This window comes from Nothobranchius furzeri, chromosome 2, assembly GCF_043380555.1.
Source record: "Nothobranchius furzeri strain GRZ-AD chromosome 2, NfurGRZ-RIMD1, whole genome shotgun sequence".
Classification (NCBI taxonomy): domain Eukaryota; kingdom Metazoa; phylum Chordata; class Actinopteri; order Cyprinodontiformes; family Nothobranchiidae; genus Nothobranchius; species Nothobranchius furzeri.
Genome location: NC_091742.1, coordinates 22,467,133 through 22,481,042, shown reverse-complemented (window position 1 = coordinate 22,481,042; position 13,910 = coordinate 22,467,133). Strand labels below are relative to the sequence as shown.

General features: G+C 42.7%; 1 long non-coding RNA gene across 1 annotated transcript; it reads left to right on the top strand.

Annotated features, from left to right (window-relative positions):
• The first annotated feature begins 6,020 nt into the window (after window positions 1-6,020).
• Window positions 6,021-11,141, top strand: LOC139066358 (uncharacterized). Its single transcript, XR_011519256.1, has 3 exons — window positions 6,021-7,840; window positions 7,916-8,135; window positions 8,224-11,141. It is a non-coding gene; the product is annotated as an uncharacterized lncRNA (long non-coding RNA).
• Window positions 11,142-13,910: the final 2,769 nt, after the last annotated feature.

Here is a 13,910-nt window from a genome sequence, read left to right as displayed (position 1 = left end):
GTTGGCATTTTCAGTTTGCTGATCGTCAATGCAAAGCACAAGAAGGAGAAAAAGACGTTTGCTTTTACTGTTGGCATAATGGCAGAGCCTGGAGTAAAATTGAGAGGGGAATATCTTTGGAGACAAAGCAAAGAGCTAAAACCGAAGTGAGCATCGGCATGGCCTACACCAGTTTGAGGGAGCTTAAGGACGCTACAAAATCATGGACTGATAGTGACCTGGCTTTGTTGCTATTGGACTTGTAAGAAGTATTATTCTGTGTCCAGAAGTCTTTTTACTTCATGGTTTATTTTAATGTATTGGGATGTTTACTGTGTGAAGTGCCTTGAGACGACTCTTGTCGTGATTTGGCGCTATATAAATAAACTTGAATTGAATTGAATTGAATTAATATTAGTTGTCTCATGTTAGTGTTAGCTTGACGTTAGCCCTAGCTACAGCATTGTTGTTTGCAACAATTATTATTCCACTTTCAACCAGTAAAGCGGAGAAGCAGGAAATGACTTTAACCTAAAATGTTTGTCAACCGACCAGCCAGAATTAAGCCCCTGCTGTCCAGCGTACATTTAGAGACTATCACACATGCTTTTGTTCTTTCAAGGCTCGACTACTGCAATGCACTGTATGACGGCCTTAGTCAGAGTGCGGTAGCACGCTTGCAGTTAGTAAAAAACTCAGCCGCTAGGTTCGTGACAGGCACTAGGCGCAGGGAACATATCACCCCTGTGTTGGCATCCCTTCATTGGCTGCCTGTGCAATACAGGGCAAAATTCAAGGTCTTGGTACTGGAATACAGGGCCTTACAAGGAACTACTCCAGCATATCTTGGCAACCTTTTGCATAGACATGCCCCCTAGCGGGCCCTTCGCTCAGCCAGCAGGGAGCTGTTGATCGCTCCACGCACAAAGTGCAGGTCACGGGGGGACCATGCGTTCTCGGTGTTGGCACCTGCACTTTAGAACCAGTTGCCTTTGGTGGTGCGTCAGTCACCCTCATTGGGTTTTTTTAAGACTCGCCTTAAGACCCATTTTTTTGTCGAGGCATTCAGGATTAGCAAATATTACCCGGTTTTGATGCCCCGGCCTCTTAATCTTTTTCAGGATTTTTTTTTTGCTTTTACTCTAATCTTTTAATTGATTTTATGTTGGTTTTATGATTGTTATATTTTATTCTGATGGTTTTATGTTTTTATTGTGTTGTGTTCAGCACCTTGGGCATCTGTATTAGTTGCAGAAGGGGCTTTATAAATAAATTAAATGGAATGAAATGAAACAGTTGTCTTGGTCCACAAAAGCACAAAGAGGGAATCACCAAAAGGCTCTAAGGTGTCCAGAAATGTCTCAGCACTGGCTACAAGTCAATGTTGTCAAAACACAGAGCATCACAGCAGGGTGTGTGGCGCCTTGTATACAACGAGTGGCCATTTTTCATGACGTGTTGAATGTTCACAAGATGAAAAGGGCACGTGCAAAAAAAAGAGAGCGAGAGAGAGAGAGAGAGAGAGAGAGAGAGAGAGAGAGAGAGAGAGAGAGAGATACATTAATGGTGCACCAGTAAACCTTGAAAAGGAACCAGCTTGTATAACAGCAGGAATTTCCCCTGAAATGAATGAATGCATCTTTTATGCACTCGTGCAGTTCCTGGTATGAAATGTCAAAGTGTCTGCTGTGAAAAAGGTTTATTGTCTGAGCAGCCATGTTGATTCCTACCTCTTACTGACAGCACCTACATTGGTCATGAGTATCAGAAGTGGATTAGGGAAAGAAGGTGAGCAGAAGGATGGATTCACTTGTGTGTCTTTTAGCCACTGTAAGGGAAGGCATGAAAACAAACTTTGGACAGAAAACAGTCCAACATGAGCAGTTTGACATTCATAGGTCAGTGGTGTTGCTTTGACATGTGCCCTGCTCTTACACAACACACCTTTTTTCCTCAACTGTTTAAGGACCATTACCATGTCTCGGTGTTTCAAAGGTATTCTGGGGAAAAGGAGAAACCTAAACAGCAAAACAAGAATGTTTTGACTGTTTGATTACTTTTTGTAAGTGTGATTATCTTCCTCAGCTTCTCGAACAGCCTATGTTTGGATAAACAGCATTTACATCTGACAGGACTGATGATCTAATGGCTAATCTGAATGCAGCTTAAAAGACTAAAGTGGATTTTAGCCTTTTATAGCGCTCACACATCTAGGTCAGTACCGTCGAGTACCGAACTGGAATTCGGTTCACACCTGGGTCAGATATGTTTTCCATTTTGAGGTGACTCTTTTTTCCCAGACCTCTTCCTCGGAGGTCCAACTGGGACCGAGGTGACACTATGAACTGATTGGCCGGCTGAAATTCAAGCCTACTGCCTCTGATTGGCGGGTAGAATCAGTCAGAAGGGGGGTTCCATCCACGATTCATTTTCATCCTGGATTCTGTTGAGTAAACATTTCCGTCTGCAGCACAGAGCTCCCTCTCGGTGGGAAAGGGAAAAGAGAGCAGTGTGTGTGTCCTCTGAGCAGCGAGCATCACTGCACACGGAGCTCTCACCACAGCTACTCATTGAGAGGGGAGAGCAGTGAGCTTGTGTGGGCGGAGTTTGAGGACATGCACAACAGTGAGAAAACTGGGAGCAAATTAATAAAATAACGGGGTTCAGAATCTCCAAAAGCAACAAAGCTCACGCCCGCCTTTGTTCACCACACCGCAGCATTTCCCACATGTCCTAAACTTTGCCCACATGCTCGGGGGCATTCCGCATTCCTGAGAACTCCTTCGGAAATACATGTGAACACTACACTGCCCACGTGAGACCGAACTGACCCTAAGCACCACACCAAGAAAAAAAGCAACGAAAATATTATTTTGGCATTTTTAATTGATTGGAACATTAAATGTACTAATGCAATTGAAGATAATACTAATATAGTAATAACAACATTAACATTAGGTAATAACGTTTCATTTTTTGGGGCAACGGTGGCACAGGAGTTAAGTGCTCGCCCCGTAACTGGAAGGTTGCAGGTTCGAGCCCCGCTCAGTCTGTCGCTGTCGTTGTGTCCTTGGGCAAGACCCTTAACCCACGTTGCCTGCTGGTGGTGGTCGGAGGGACCGGTGGCACCAGTGCTCGGCAGCCTCGCCTCTGTCAGTGCGCCCCAGGGCAGCTGTGGCTATATTGTAGCTCATCCCCACCAGTGTGTGAATGTGTGTGTGAATGGGTGAATGACTGATTGTGTTGGAAAGCGCCTTGAGGGGTTCTAGGACTCTAGAAGGCGCTATATCAAATACAGGCCATTTACCATTTTTTAAAGGATCCATATGTTTTATTCTTTATTTTAACATATGTAGTTTAGTTGTTTTTGACATAGCATGTTTTAATAAGACTTGACTACACTGTGCTACTAGGCAATGGTTTGAAACATTTTCCATTTCAAACATTTCTCAGCAATGTGTGCAAACGTCCTTTTATAAATCTTTACATTGTTGGAAATTTTGATTGATTTGTCTTATCATTTGTCCTTCAGTAGAAATCCTGCCATTGAGTTATTCTATGACTTCATTGTTCTCCATTGGCTTCACACCCAAACTAGACATAACAACCACTTCTCCAAATTACAGCAATTCAGAAATCCATCTACAATCTGCAAAAGATGAATGATTTATACTCTTTATAAAGTAGCACACTTAAAAATGGCTTAGATGTCCTTTTAAAATGACATAGGTGCTCTACATGAAGCCCAACAAAAAAAAGACAGTTTTTTTAGCTTTTGACTCTGTGACTAAAAGTTGCAGACACTATTTCTAATTAGGTGAGCTAATTTTATGTTATTATTTCAACCTACAGTTTTTAATCTTGATGTAATATTTAATAATTAAAGGTGTTTATATTTATGTAGATCAGCCTAAGACCCTCCACCTGGTGTTTCATGACAAGTCACCCCCTACCAGATTCTCACTCAACTCCCACTTCCTGTTTGAAAAATGCAACAAATGCTGTTGCCTAGCAGACCGAGAGGGCGGAGCCGCTAACAAATACACACACTCACAACATTGTGACATCATAATGTACCATCTAACATCATTGTCATGGTGTAGGAGGTGGAGATGATGGACCATGTGTAGATGAGCTGAGCAGGAGGTAAAAATGCAGGCTTCAGTAAAAGTAAAAATGGTTTAATGGCAGGAGGGATGAACAGGAACACCAGCAAACAACAACAATGAACTGACAAAGGACAGGGGCAAAACAGGTGGTATAAATACAGAGGGCTAAATAGGGAAACATGGGCAGGTAAACGAGGGACAGGTGAGAACAATAAGGGTAATCATGGCAGGAGAGGAACACAGTCAGGCGGGCAGGGGCAGATCGTGACAATCATAGTGTACCTCTTAGCCAATAGCGATGCAGATTAAAATTCGAATGCAGTGCAGTTTTTTCCTGACGACAGTGCATCGCTGACAGTTTTAGGCAGAATATTTAAATTTTAACTAAGATGCACTAAAGTGCCGAATTATTGACTACACGAGTCTGCAGCACGATCAGGCACTCATTTATATAGTTTATCAGCAAAAAAAATGTTGATTTGCAGTGACTTGCTCTTTAACCACAACCTTGGGAACCAGTTTTGTCATAGTTTTGTGCATGAAGTCAGTCAAACAAAAAGGATCCATATTATTGCTGCTGTAAACATCCATATGTGGATTTTAGAAAGTCTCATTTAGCTCACCCGACAAAATTTCATTCATCTTTATTATTTGGAGGCTGAAGTTGATGTTTTTAGACCTCACAATGCTTGGGCTTGCATCCACATATTGTTTTTCTGTCTGAATTTTGCCACAACTAGGCCACCATCCCTCTAAGGCACACATGGTAACTCCAAACCATTCTGCTAAATTCTGGCTAAAGCAGCAAGTTCTGCTCTTCGTTTGTTCACGAATGGTTTAGCCTCCAGGCATCAGGGAACCAGACTGAGCTGTATTTTCTCAGTTCTGTGGTAAAACTGAATATTGCACAAGTTGAGTTGTGCTTTAAGACATAAGCTTGTTGATTTTTGAAGACTAACTCACAGAAACTCCTCCAAGACAGGGTGGGTTTATTCCAGCTTGAGCTAAAAAGGAAACAAAACTGTCATTTTAACAGGCTGGGTTCTTCTCTGTTTGCTTTTGTTTAAAGTAATTCAGCAGAGCGATATTAATGTGACCCCTAAGCAACATCTGCAAGCCACATGCAAAGCACAACTCAACGCTGACAAGATGACAGTGATGAAGAAGAGGATTCAGACTTAACTTTTGCTTTGCTTTGATTGTTCCACTGCAGCAATCACTTGACCCGCATGCACTCCACTACTTAGATGCTGTGTTTCCTTCTATGGGATCCCGTGAGGACAAAATGCATCGACTGATTTGTAACAAATGGTTATAAAACTTTCTCCAGTCTTAAGTGTTGTTGTTTTACACATTTACCTCTTCACTTGTTGCCAGTGATGAAAGAAAGTCTGATGTTCTGTGACCCTAATTGACATCCGCTAATTGACCCTAATTGACTGCTTGCTTGCAACAGTTTAGGTATCTACTGCCCCTATTGCCAGGAAAAAATACACACCGTCACTTTAAATATGATCCATATGTTCTTGTTTTGAGTTAAAACAATCTGCCATTGAGATAAGCAAACATTGTTTGGCTAGAATTCTTAAAACTAGCTGATAAACCTAAAATCCTGTTATTTCGCTAGTTTTAAAATTCTAGCCAAGCAACTTTTGCTTACCTCGTTAGCAGATGTTTAAAGGGGCTTTACGGACTTTTGAAATTTTATGCTCGCGATTGCCCCCTCAGGCCAAAAGTGTAATGGCAGCTTCAATAGTAAGCTCATGCACGAGGCGGGCATGCTGTACGTGCACACTCCTTAAAGAAAATAACAGCTGAGACAGTCCCGTGTGTGTGTGTGTGTGTGTGTGTGTGTGTGTGTGTGTGTGTGTGTGTGTGTGTGTGTGTGTGTGTGTGTGTGTGTGTGTGTGTGTGTGGCCCAGAGGACAGAGGACAGGAGAACACGCAGCTAATTAATTAAAAAAGTTGGTTCTGTACCTTTCTCTTCAGCACAGCCGACAAAGGTTTATGATGGGTCAGTCCTCCTGCATGGTCAGATCATTCCCTTCCCTTGCTTGAAAAGTTGTTCCAAAATGAAAGTTGAACCCACATCTTTTTTATCTGTGAATTCAATGCCGTTTGGCGAGTCTCAAATAAAAATTTAGCTTAGGTTGATCAGAACCCAGCCTGCATCCCATCAGCAATTGTCCATTGATCAGCCCTCTTTATCCATAGCCACCTGCAGCTTCACATACACAACTCATGGCCCTCATCTTGGCCACTCCTGTTAGGCTCATTTGATTGAATACTTTCCCAAAGACCCCTACAGTCTACCTCACATCTCTGTAAATCTGTGACCAATCCCCTCCCTTAATGGCTGGGGGCCACTTAATCTGTTGCAGCTGCTGAACTGCCCTGTTTGGAGTAGGAGGAATGGGCCACTCCTGCATCTCAACAGACTCATGGGCCGTGCACTGCACCTCAAACTCCCTCTCCTTGCTTTTCAATCTGACCTGATGGACTTTAAGGTCACGCATGTTCTTGCATAACTTGTTACATAAACATCTCATATAGATATGTTGTTTGCCTGGGTCATGCCATTTGGTCTGTCCACATAGAGGTCTTATCCCCCACTTGAAGACTTCTTGGGGGTATCTTTGTGAAGACTGTTCTCTTGAATTTATTTAGGTTTTCTCTCATAAAAGATGCAGACTGAGATGCTAGCTCATCCTGCTCTGGGTGCTGTTTGTCCTCTAATGGTCACCAAACTATTCTTGGTTGTTAACTAGTGTTCAACAAATTTTCACACCCAAGGCATCAAAATATGACGCGTGTGACCAAGCGTCAATATATGACGATTTGGGATGCCCCAGCGCGACGACGATCATGGACAAACAGCTGACACAGCGTCCTAGAGCGTCGGTATCCGACGACGATGGTGAGACGGACATTAGAACTCCTTTTGAACTACTTAACCTTCCTCCCCTCACCCCAATCCTAAACTTAAGGTCACAGTTTATGAACCTTAAGGTTAGGATTGGGGTGTGAGGAAGGTTAAATAGTCGAATAATGTCCGTGTGACCGTGCGCGTCAAACAGTGGCGCCAGCGGAGCCACGTGACCCAGCGTGTCCCTGATCGTCGTCTCCTGACACGCTGGGGCGTCCCGAATCGTCACATATTGACGCTTGGTCACACGCGTCATATTTTGACGCCAGTGTTTGCTAATTTCCAGTGGTTATACTGGACTTCACTGTGCAAGATACTTCTACAGATGCACTGGGTTGCATCATCAGTGATTTAAAAAGCAAGCAGCAGCAATTTTCACTCTCTGATCATAAGTGAGTACTGGCTCCAGTAAACACTGTATTACAGTAATCCAGCTAAGCTGTAACAAAGATGTGGATTATTGTCTAGTGCTGCCAGGACAGAATAGGCCACATTTTAGCTAGCTGCCTCAGCTGGTAAAAGCCTGACTGTGCAGGTCTAAATATTTAAGTTTAAATATCACATTCCTACCTTCATAATGGCTGGCTTAATATACCGGCTCAAGAAACCAGGAGACCCATGTTGGGCATCTCCATGAAGCTACCAAAACACTCACTGTCACGGTCTGCCTCAATCAGCAGGAGAGGAGACCTGGCAGTCAGCTGTTTGTGTTGCAGGTGGGCGTGGCAACGAACTCCAGCTGATCCTGATTCTGCTAATCAGAGGGCCAGGGGATTTAAGGAGCGGTGTGACACAACTCCAGTGCCGGTTGATACTCTCACCAAGGGTAGCTTTTAGCCCAGTAAATCTCCTGAAATTCCTGCGAACTTGTCCTATGAAATCCTGTGTATTCTTGTTCCAGTATCTTGCCTCATATCCTCTAACCACGCCTGGAGTTGTATTCCACGTCTCGCCATTCAGGATCCTCTGGCCTCCACTCTCCATAACTCGCCTGCCTGCCAACCTACACCCTGGACTCATGCAACCTTCTCCTGACCCCCTCCTCTTCAGCCATCGGTCCTCTTGCCTCTCCTCTACTGATCTTCACCCAGTCCACCACCGCTAAGCCCTGGTCTATGACCGTAAGAACAATTCTACCCAGAAATAAATTATTCTCTTGGTTCTCTGGTTCCGGCACAAGTTTCACGATTGTTTATTCTTTCGTTTTAGATTCCAGTCCCGTCCTGTTCCTGTTTTTCTGGAGCAGCGCCTTTAGTTTTCTTATCCTCAGTTAAGAAATAATTTTACTATTTTACTTACCTGGTTTTCACGCGTGGTTTTTCATGTCCTGGGTTAAGCACCTTGCCCACAATATGACACTCACCTCTGTGTATTTATAAGAAAAAATTAAGAGGTTAAAGATCCAGACTTTTATTTAATCAACTACATGACATAACAGAGTTGTTTTAACAGTGGAGCACAATGATCCTTGTCAAATAGTGGAAGCAAATACAGCTAGAAAAATAGGTGTCTCTAAACCGAGCCCTGTGGGACATCACACAAGAAGAGTGGAGGAGAACACATGATCACTGAAGCTGAACTAAAGATATCAGTCTCCCAAGTTGGCCCGGAACCAGTCCCACATAATTAGTTCAACCAGAAAGATTACCAATTTATAGGAAGTTATCATTCCAAGGATTTTTAAAAGAAATGGTATTTTTGAGATAGACATGTAATTAGCAAAAACTGTGGGGTCAAGAGCAGTTTTGTGTAATATGAAAATTAGGAGAGACTTGGATAAAGGGCAGAGGCAGAGAGCCAGAAAAATGAAGTGACAGGATGAACAGTTGGTTCAATGCAGTTGGCTTTTGTCCATCCTTACCGCACTGCAGCATGTCACTTCTGCAAAGAAAGAGAATCAAACATGTCATCTGTGTTAAACATTGAACAGAGAAGAAACTAGAGCAAATACTTCAAATTTAATGTGTCATGGCAGTGCTTCAGAATGGGGGAATTAGTCACTGAGACACCTCGATTAAAAAGTGATTAATCGCTCCAATGTGGGACGGCACAAATGGAAATTCCATCTTTAAACAGAGTAGAATTATTAGGGTTGGTGCAACTGCATGATGACAAACTCATTATGAAGCCAGCCATTCTTCTCTTCATCCATCTGCTTCATATTTGCTCCCTAAAATATTCAAAGGAGACAGTAATTAGCAGAAAATATGCAAAGCAGATCAAAAGTTGAAACCTAACAAATTTCTTCATATTTGGAACAAACTAGGGTTTTCATTGAGGTTTCTTTTCACCTCCCAATGCAGCATATTTGTTAGTTTTCTCACATATAATTGCTGATTCTCAGAGCTGACCTTGAATCCACAGCATTAGAGATAATTAGATCATTTACAGCACTCTTGATTAAAGAGTTATAGGTTGGAGAGGCTAAATACCACCATTCAGCTGGTGGTGATGCGTAAGGTCTTCTTTAACCTCTAAGTCCTCATCAGTTTGATGTTTCCAACTCAGACTCGTACTTTCAGTCTCTGAAAACCACATTCATTTATTTATTAAACTCAGTTTGCTTAGTATCTCTCTCTCTCACACACACACACACACACACACACACACACACACACACACACACACACACACACACACACACACACACACACACACACACACACACACACACACACACATAAACACAAACACAAACACACACACACACATGGATGCACACACACGCACGGATGCAAAACACCTCAGGTTTAACCTCTTTATGAGCTGTGGGCATGCATCACTGAGTGGGTGATTGTGAGCTTGCATGTACTTGTGCAAACATCTGATTCTGACTCTCTTCATGTGCGTTTCAGTGAATGCTCATTGTGTCATGATAAAAGGACATGCAATGTGTCTTTAGGGGGATTTGTTGTTTAGGGGTGTGATGGTAATTATTTTTCCCCTCAGGAGCAGCTGGATGTTTGAGCATTTCAGCAAAAAGCATGGCTTCCTCTTTCCGAAAATTAAAGGCTTAATGGTATTTGAAGAAATGTATATTGCTTGCTGTCAAGAGTTTTAAAATAAAATCATCTGATGTTGAAAGCGGTCTTAGAAAGGACTATTGGTCATTTAAATGCAATATCACAAGATCATGTGTAATCTTTGAGTGGGACTTGTGGATGACTTTCAGCATCTGTAAAACTGACTGAGTTTGGTCAACTTTTCTGTTTAGATGTGCACATTTGCTTCATTTTTAAAGTTTTGTAAGAAGTGCTTCGAGATTCCACTCCCGCAAAACAACATCATGGAACGGCTAACCCGGGGGTTGGCAACCCGCGGCTCTGGAGCCGCATGCGGCTCTTCCATCCATCTGATGTGGCTCTCTGTGCTTGTAAAATAATGACTGGATATTTAAATAAAATGCTTTATTTTTTACTGCATTAATTTTACATCTGTATGCCAATTCTAAATGTAAAGATTGTCTGCGTAAACCTGAACAGGTCCAACCCAGTCTTACTGTGAGACCGGGTTGACGGGTCACGCTTGTTCGTAATCATAGCGGCGCTTTCTGAGCTGAAGAGGATGTGAGATTCTGGGATTCTCCTCAGACGGCTCCTGGATGTGTCGCCACATTGGAGACAGGAACAAGCGCTATTCAGCAACGTTTCATAATCAGGGAACATTTTCTAAGTGACAAGTCTCTCTTCAGTCGGAGGAATCTTCCTGCATGCGCTCTGGTTCTGCGACGCGCTCCAAGCCCCTCTCCACATCTTCAGCTCGCTGTGGACCTTACGTGCGCGCTGACAGTGAGCTGCGCTGAGCAGTGTCCAGCTCAGATGTTCAGATGGGAATCTTTTCTTGAGTGATTTAGCTACATCTGTGATGTGCATAACGAATAAAATGTCAGTTCGTCTGCATGCGTCGGGGTAATTCTTTCTATTCTTTCTCCGTCAAAATAAACGGTCAAATACGGGAACTGTCCAGTCAACACAAGCCCTGCTTTTAACTGTTCTGTTTTCTTGTGAAAATTGTTGCAAAGAGATATAATTTAACTTGATTAACACCAGAGCCAGGCGCACTGCGCCATTATCTCCGTCACTGTAAATGAGGGAAAAACAAATTGATCGGATCCTTTTCTGACCTCCCCCACCTACAAAGTTTAATTACAACAATCAAACAGTTTAAACATGTTTTAAAAAGAAACGTATGACAAAAGTGGCACCTGCTCAGTAAAACCACCAACAGGGTGAAAAATATCAAAATATTGTAGGCAGAGACGGGCTACAACTTCTGGATCCATTTTATATAAATCGTTTTATTGATTATCTTCTTATGAAAGATAACCTTGACGTACACGAGCGACCGGTAATGGCTGCTGTCACCTGTTGTGATTGGTTAAAGCAGCTCTCTGCTGTCTGAGGGTAGGCCCCGCCCACAACGCCGCGGCTGCTGTGGCTCCCAGTGTTTTCTTTACTGTGGGAAATGGGTAATAATGGCTCTTTGATGGGAACAGGTTGCCGACCCCTGGGCTAATCGGACGCCGCTTGCTCATGACATTAATTACTCTGAAAAACAGGAGATGCTAAATGCTGGGACTGTGGTTGGGGGAGGTTAAAAACAGCGGCCATCGTTTTGCACTTAGCAGCCTTGCTCTGCATCCACCTCCACAGAGACAACCACTCAAGCTCATGCACAGAAACACAGGCGTTTGTGGAGTTTTATTTAACAAACTCAAATCGGTTCAGCTTCTCTCTAACTCACAGGAAACCCGAAAAGGCTGACATACCAGAGAACCGCTGAAGGAAGAAGATGCCGCCGAGTTTCAGGTAATTTAAAGAAAGTAGTTTTTACTGTTAATCTCTGGAAATTTCCATCGACACGCTGTTGAAAAAGAATAAAATGATGTCCAGTTGTTAAAAAATCAAGTCCAAAGTTCAAATAGCACAGGTCTAGCACCTTTGGTGGACACCATATTAGACGCCGTGTTTCCTTCTGGCCGGCTTGGGGTCCTGCGCCTGTCAATGTGTGACTGGACGTATGGCATACGGAAGCTGTCACCAAGTTCAAAAACATTAGGCAGTACGAAACATGACCGAGCGGTATTGCCATAGTATAATGATAACGTCATTAGCAGGCGCTGGACCCGAGCTGATCTGGAAACTACAGCGCCTGAAAACTGCAATCAGCATTGCATTCTCTCGATGGAATTAACTGAAGGAGCATCAGAGTCGGAGGAGTCACACCAAGGTTTCATGCTTTCTGCTCCACAGATAACACACTTACCGTAATGTTTATTCAAACTAGCGACAGTCATGGCTACATGGTGTAAAAATACCTTAACATGTATGTACTGCCCCCTAGTGGCATGAAACTACACTCTGCTGCTTTAATTAATCTTAATATTATTAGGCCAACATGCTCACATTTTGAGGATTAGCATGAGGTCTTGATTTGATCTTCAGAACTTCTGTGTTCCTGCGTTATTGATTTAATTTGTTGCAGATTGTTGCACAGAGACTTGTATGCATCCCCCTACTTGATCCTGTTGAGTTATCAGTTCATGAAAACCTCATCAAGCTTTTAGTAACTCCAATACCACTTGGTGTCTGTGCCTGAAGTTGAGTCAGTTCTCATCAGCAAAAAATCAAGGTGAGGTCCCTCTCCACGGGCGAAGCTGAGCCACCAGCTGCATGTTTCTCATCCAACGCTCTGCCTTGCATCATGTTCTGATGGTAGCCACAACAAGAGACCTTTATGTTAGAGAGACAGCATGCTGCAGGGCTTGGGGCTGAAGCAAAATCTGCAAAACTTTGCATCAGAAGTGTTTTTTTAATCTTCAAAAAGTTTCAAAAAGCAGATTTAAACGACTGTTTAAAGGTTGATTGCATGCCAGAAATTCAAGCAATATCCTCTTGCAGTGTTTTCTAATGAGAACATGAAAATCATTGATCACTGCTGTCAGCAGCTGCATCATAGATCTGTCTGCAGTGAGTTCATATCCAGACATGATGAATGCAAGTACTCTGATGATACTCCCACATGAGGAGGGAGGCTTTCCTGTGGTCCTGTCCATTAATGCATTATAAATGAACCAGCTCGCATCTTTCAAGAGACATCGGAGGCACGTGAGGCACCACAGACCAGTGTTTCCTGTCTTCCAGTAAGGATTCCCACGTGACTTGGTCGGCAGGAAACCATGTGATGTAGTAGTCCAGACCACCAGACCAAAAGCTGACAACACATTTCGAAAGACTAATTCAGAAGCACAAAACTCAAAGCTGCACTCTAAATTTAGGCTTTGTTTAGTCAGAAGTGTGATGCTTTAGTTTTGTCAAAGTGACAACAACACCTGGTGAAGATGGAACCTTCATGAGGACATGGTTTGAGTCACACAGCGTTGTGAATGTCACTTTGTCAGCACTGTTAGGCAGAGAGGAAAAAACCAGTCCTTTTCATCATCCACAAACTTCCAGTGATTGCATTTTTTGACGTCTGAGCTAAGAGCTCTCAGCTGAGGCACTGATGCACTTTAAAATTTGCTTGTCATGCAGGCACAATTGAGAATTCATCTATTAGGGTTATGAGTGAGTCACAAGATACGTCTGAGCATAAAAACATTGGCATTACATGTTGATAACACTGAAATGAATATTTCTTTTATAATTCTTACAAGAATACGTATTGTAAGCATTATTTAATTTAAACAAAAATATCTTATACTAAGAAATGAGGCAGTTGGAGTCATTTTGGTCAAATTTAGGCAAAAAAAATCATGCATGACATCATCTGATGTTGCATGATCTTGTGTGACTAGTTTGGACTTAGAGTGTGTGTTGAAGAAAAGTCATAGCTCATATCACTTTGCTCTATCTGTCATTTCCACCGGATGACCACACTGTCTCAGCACAAATATC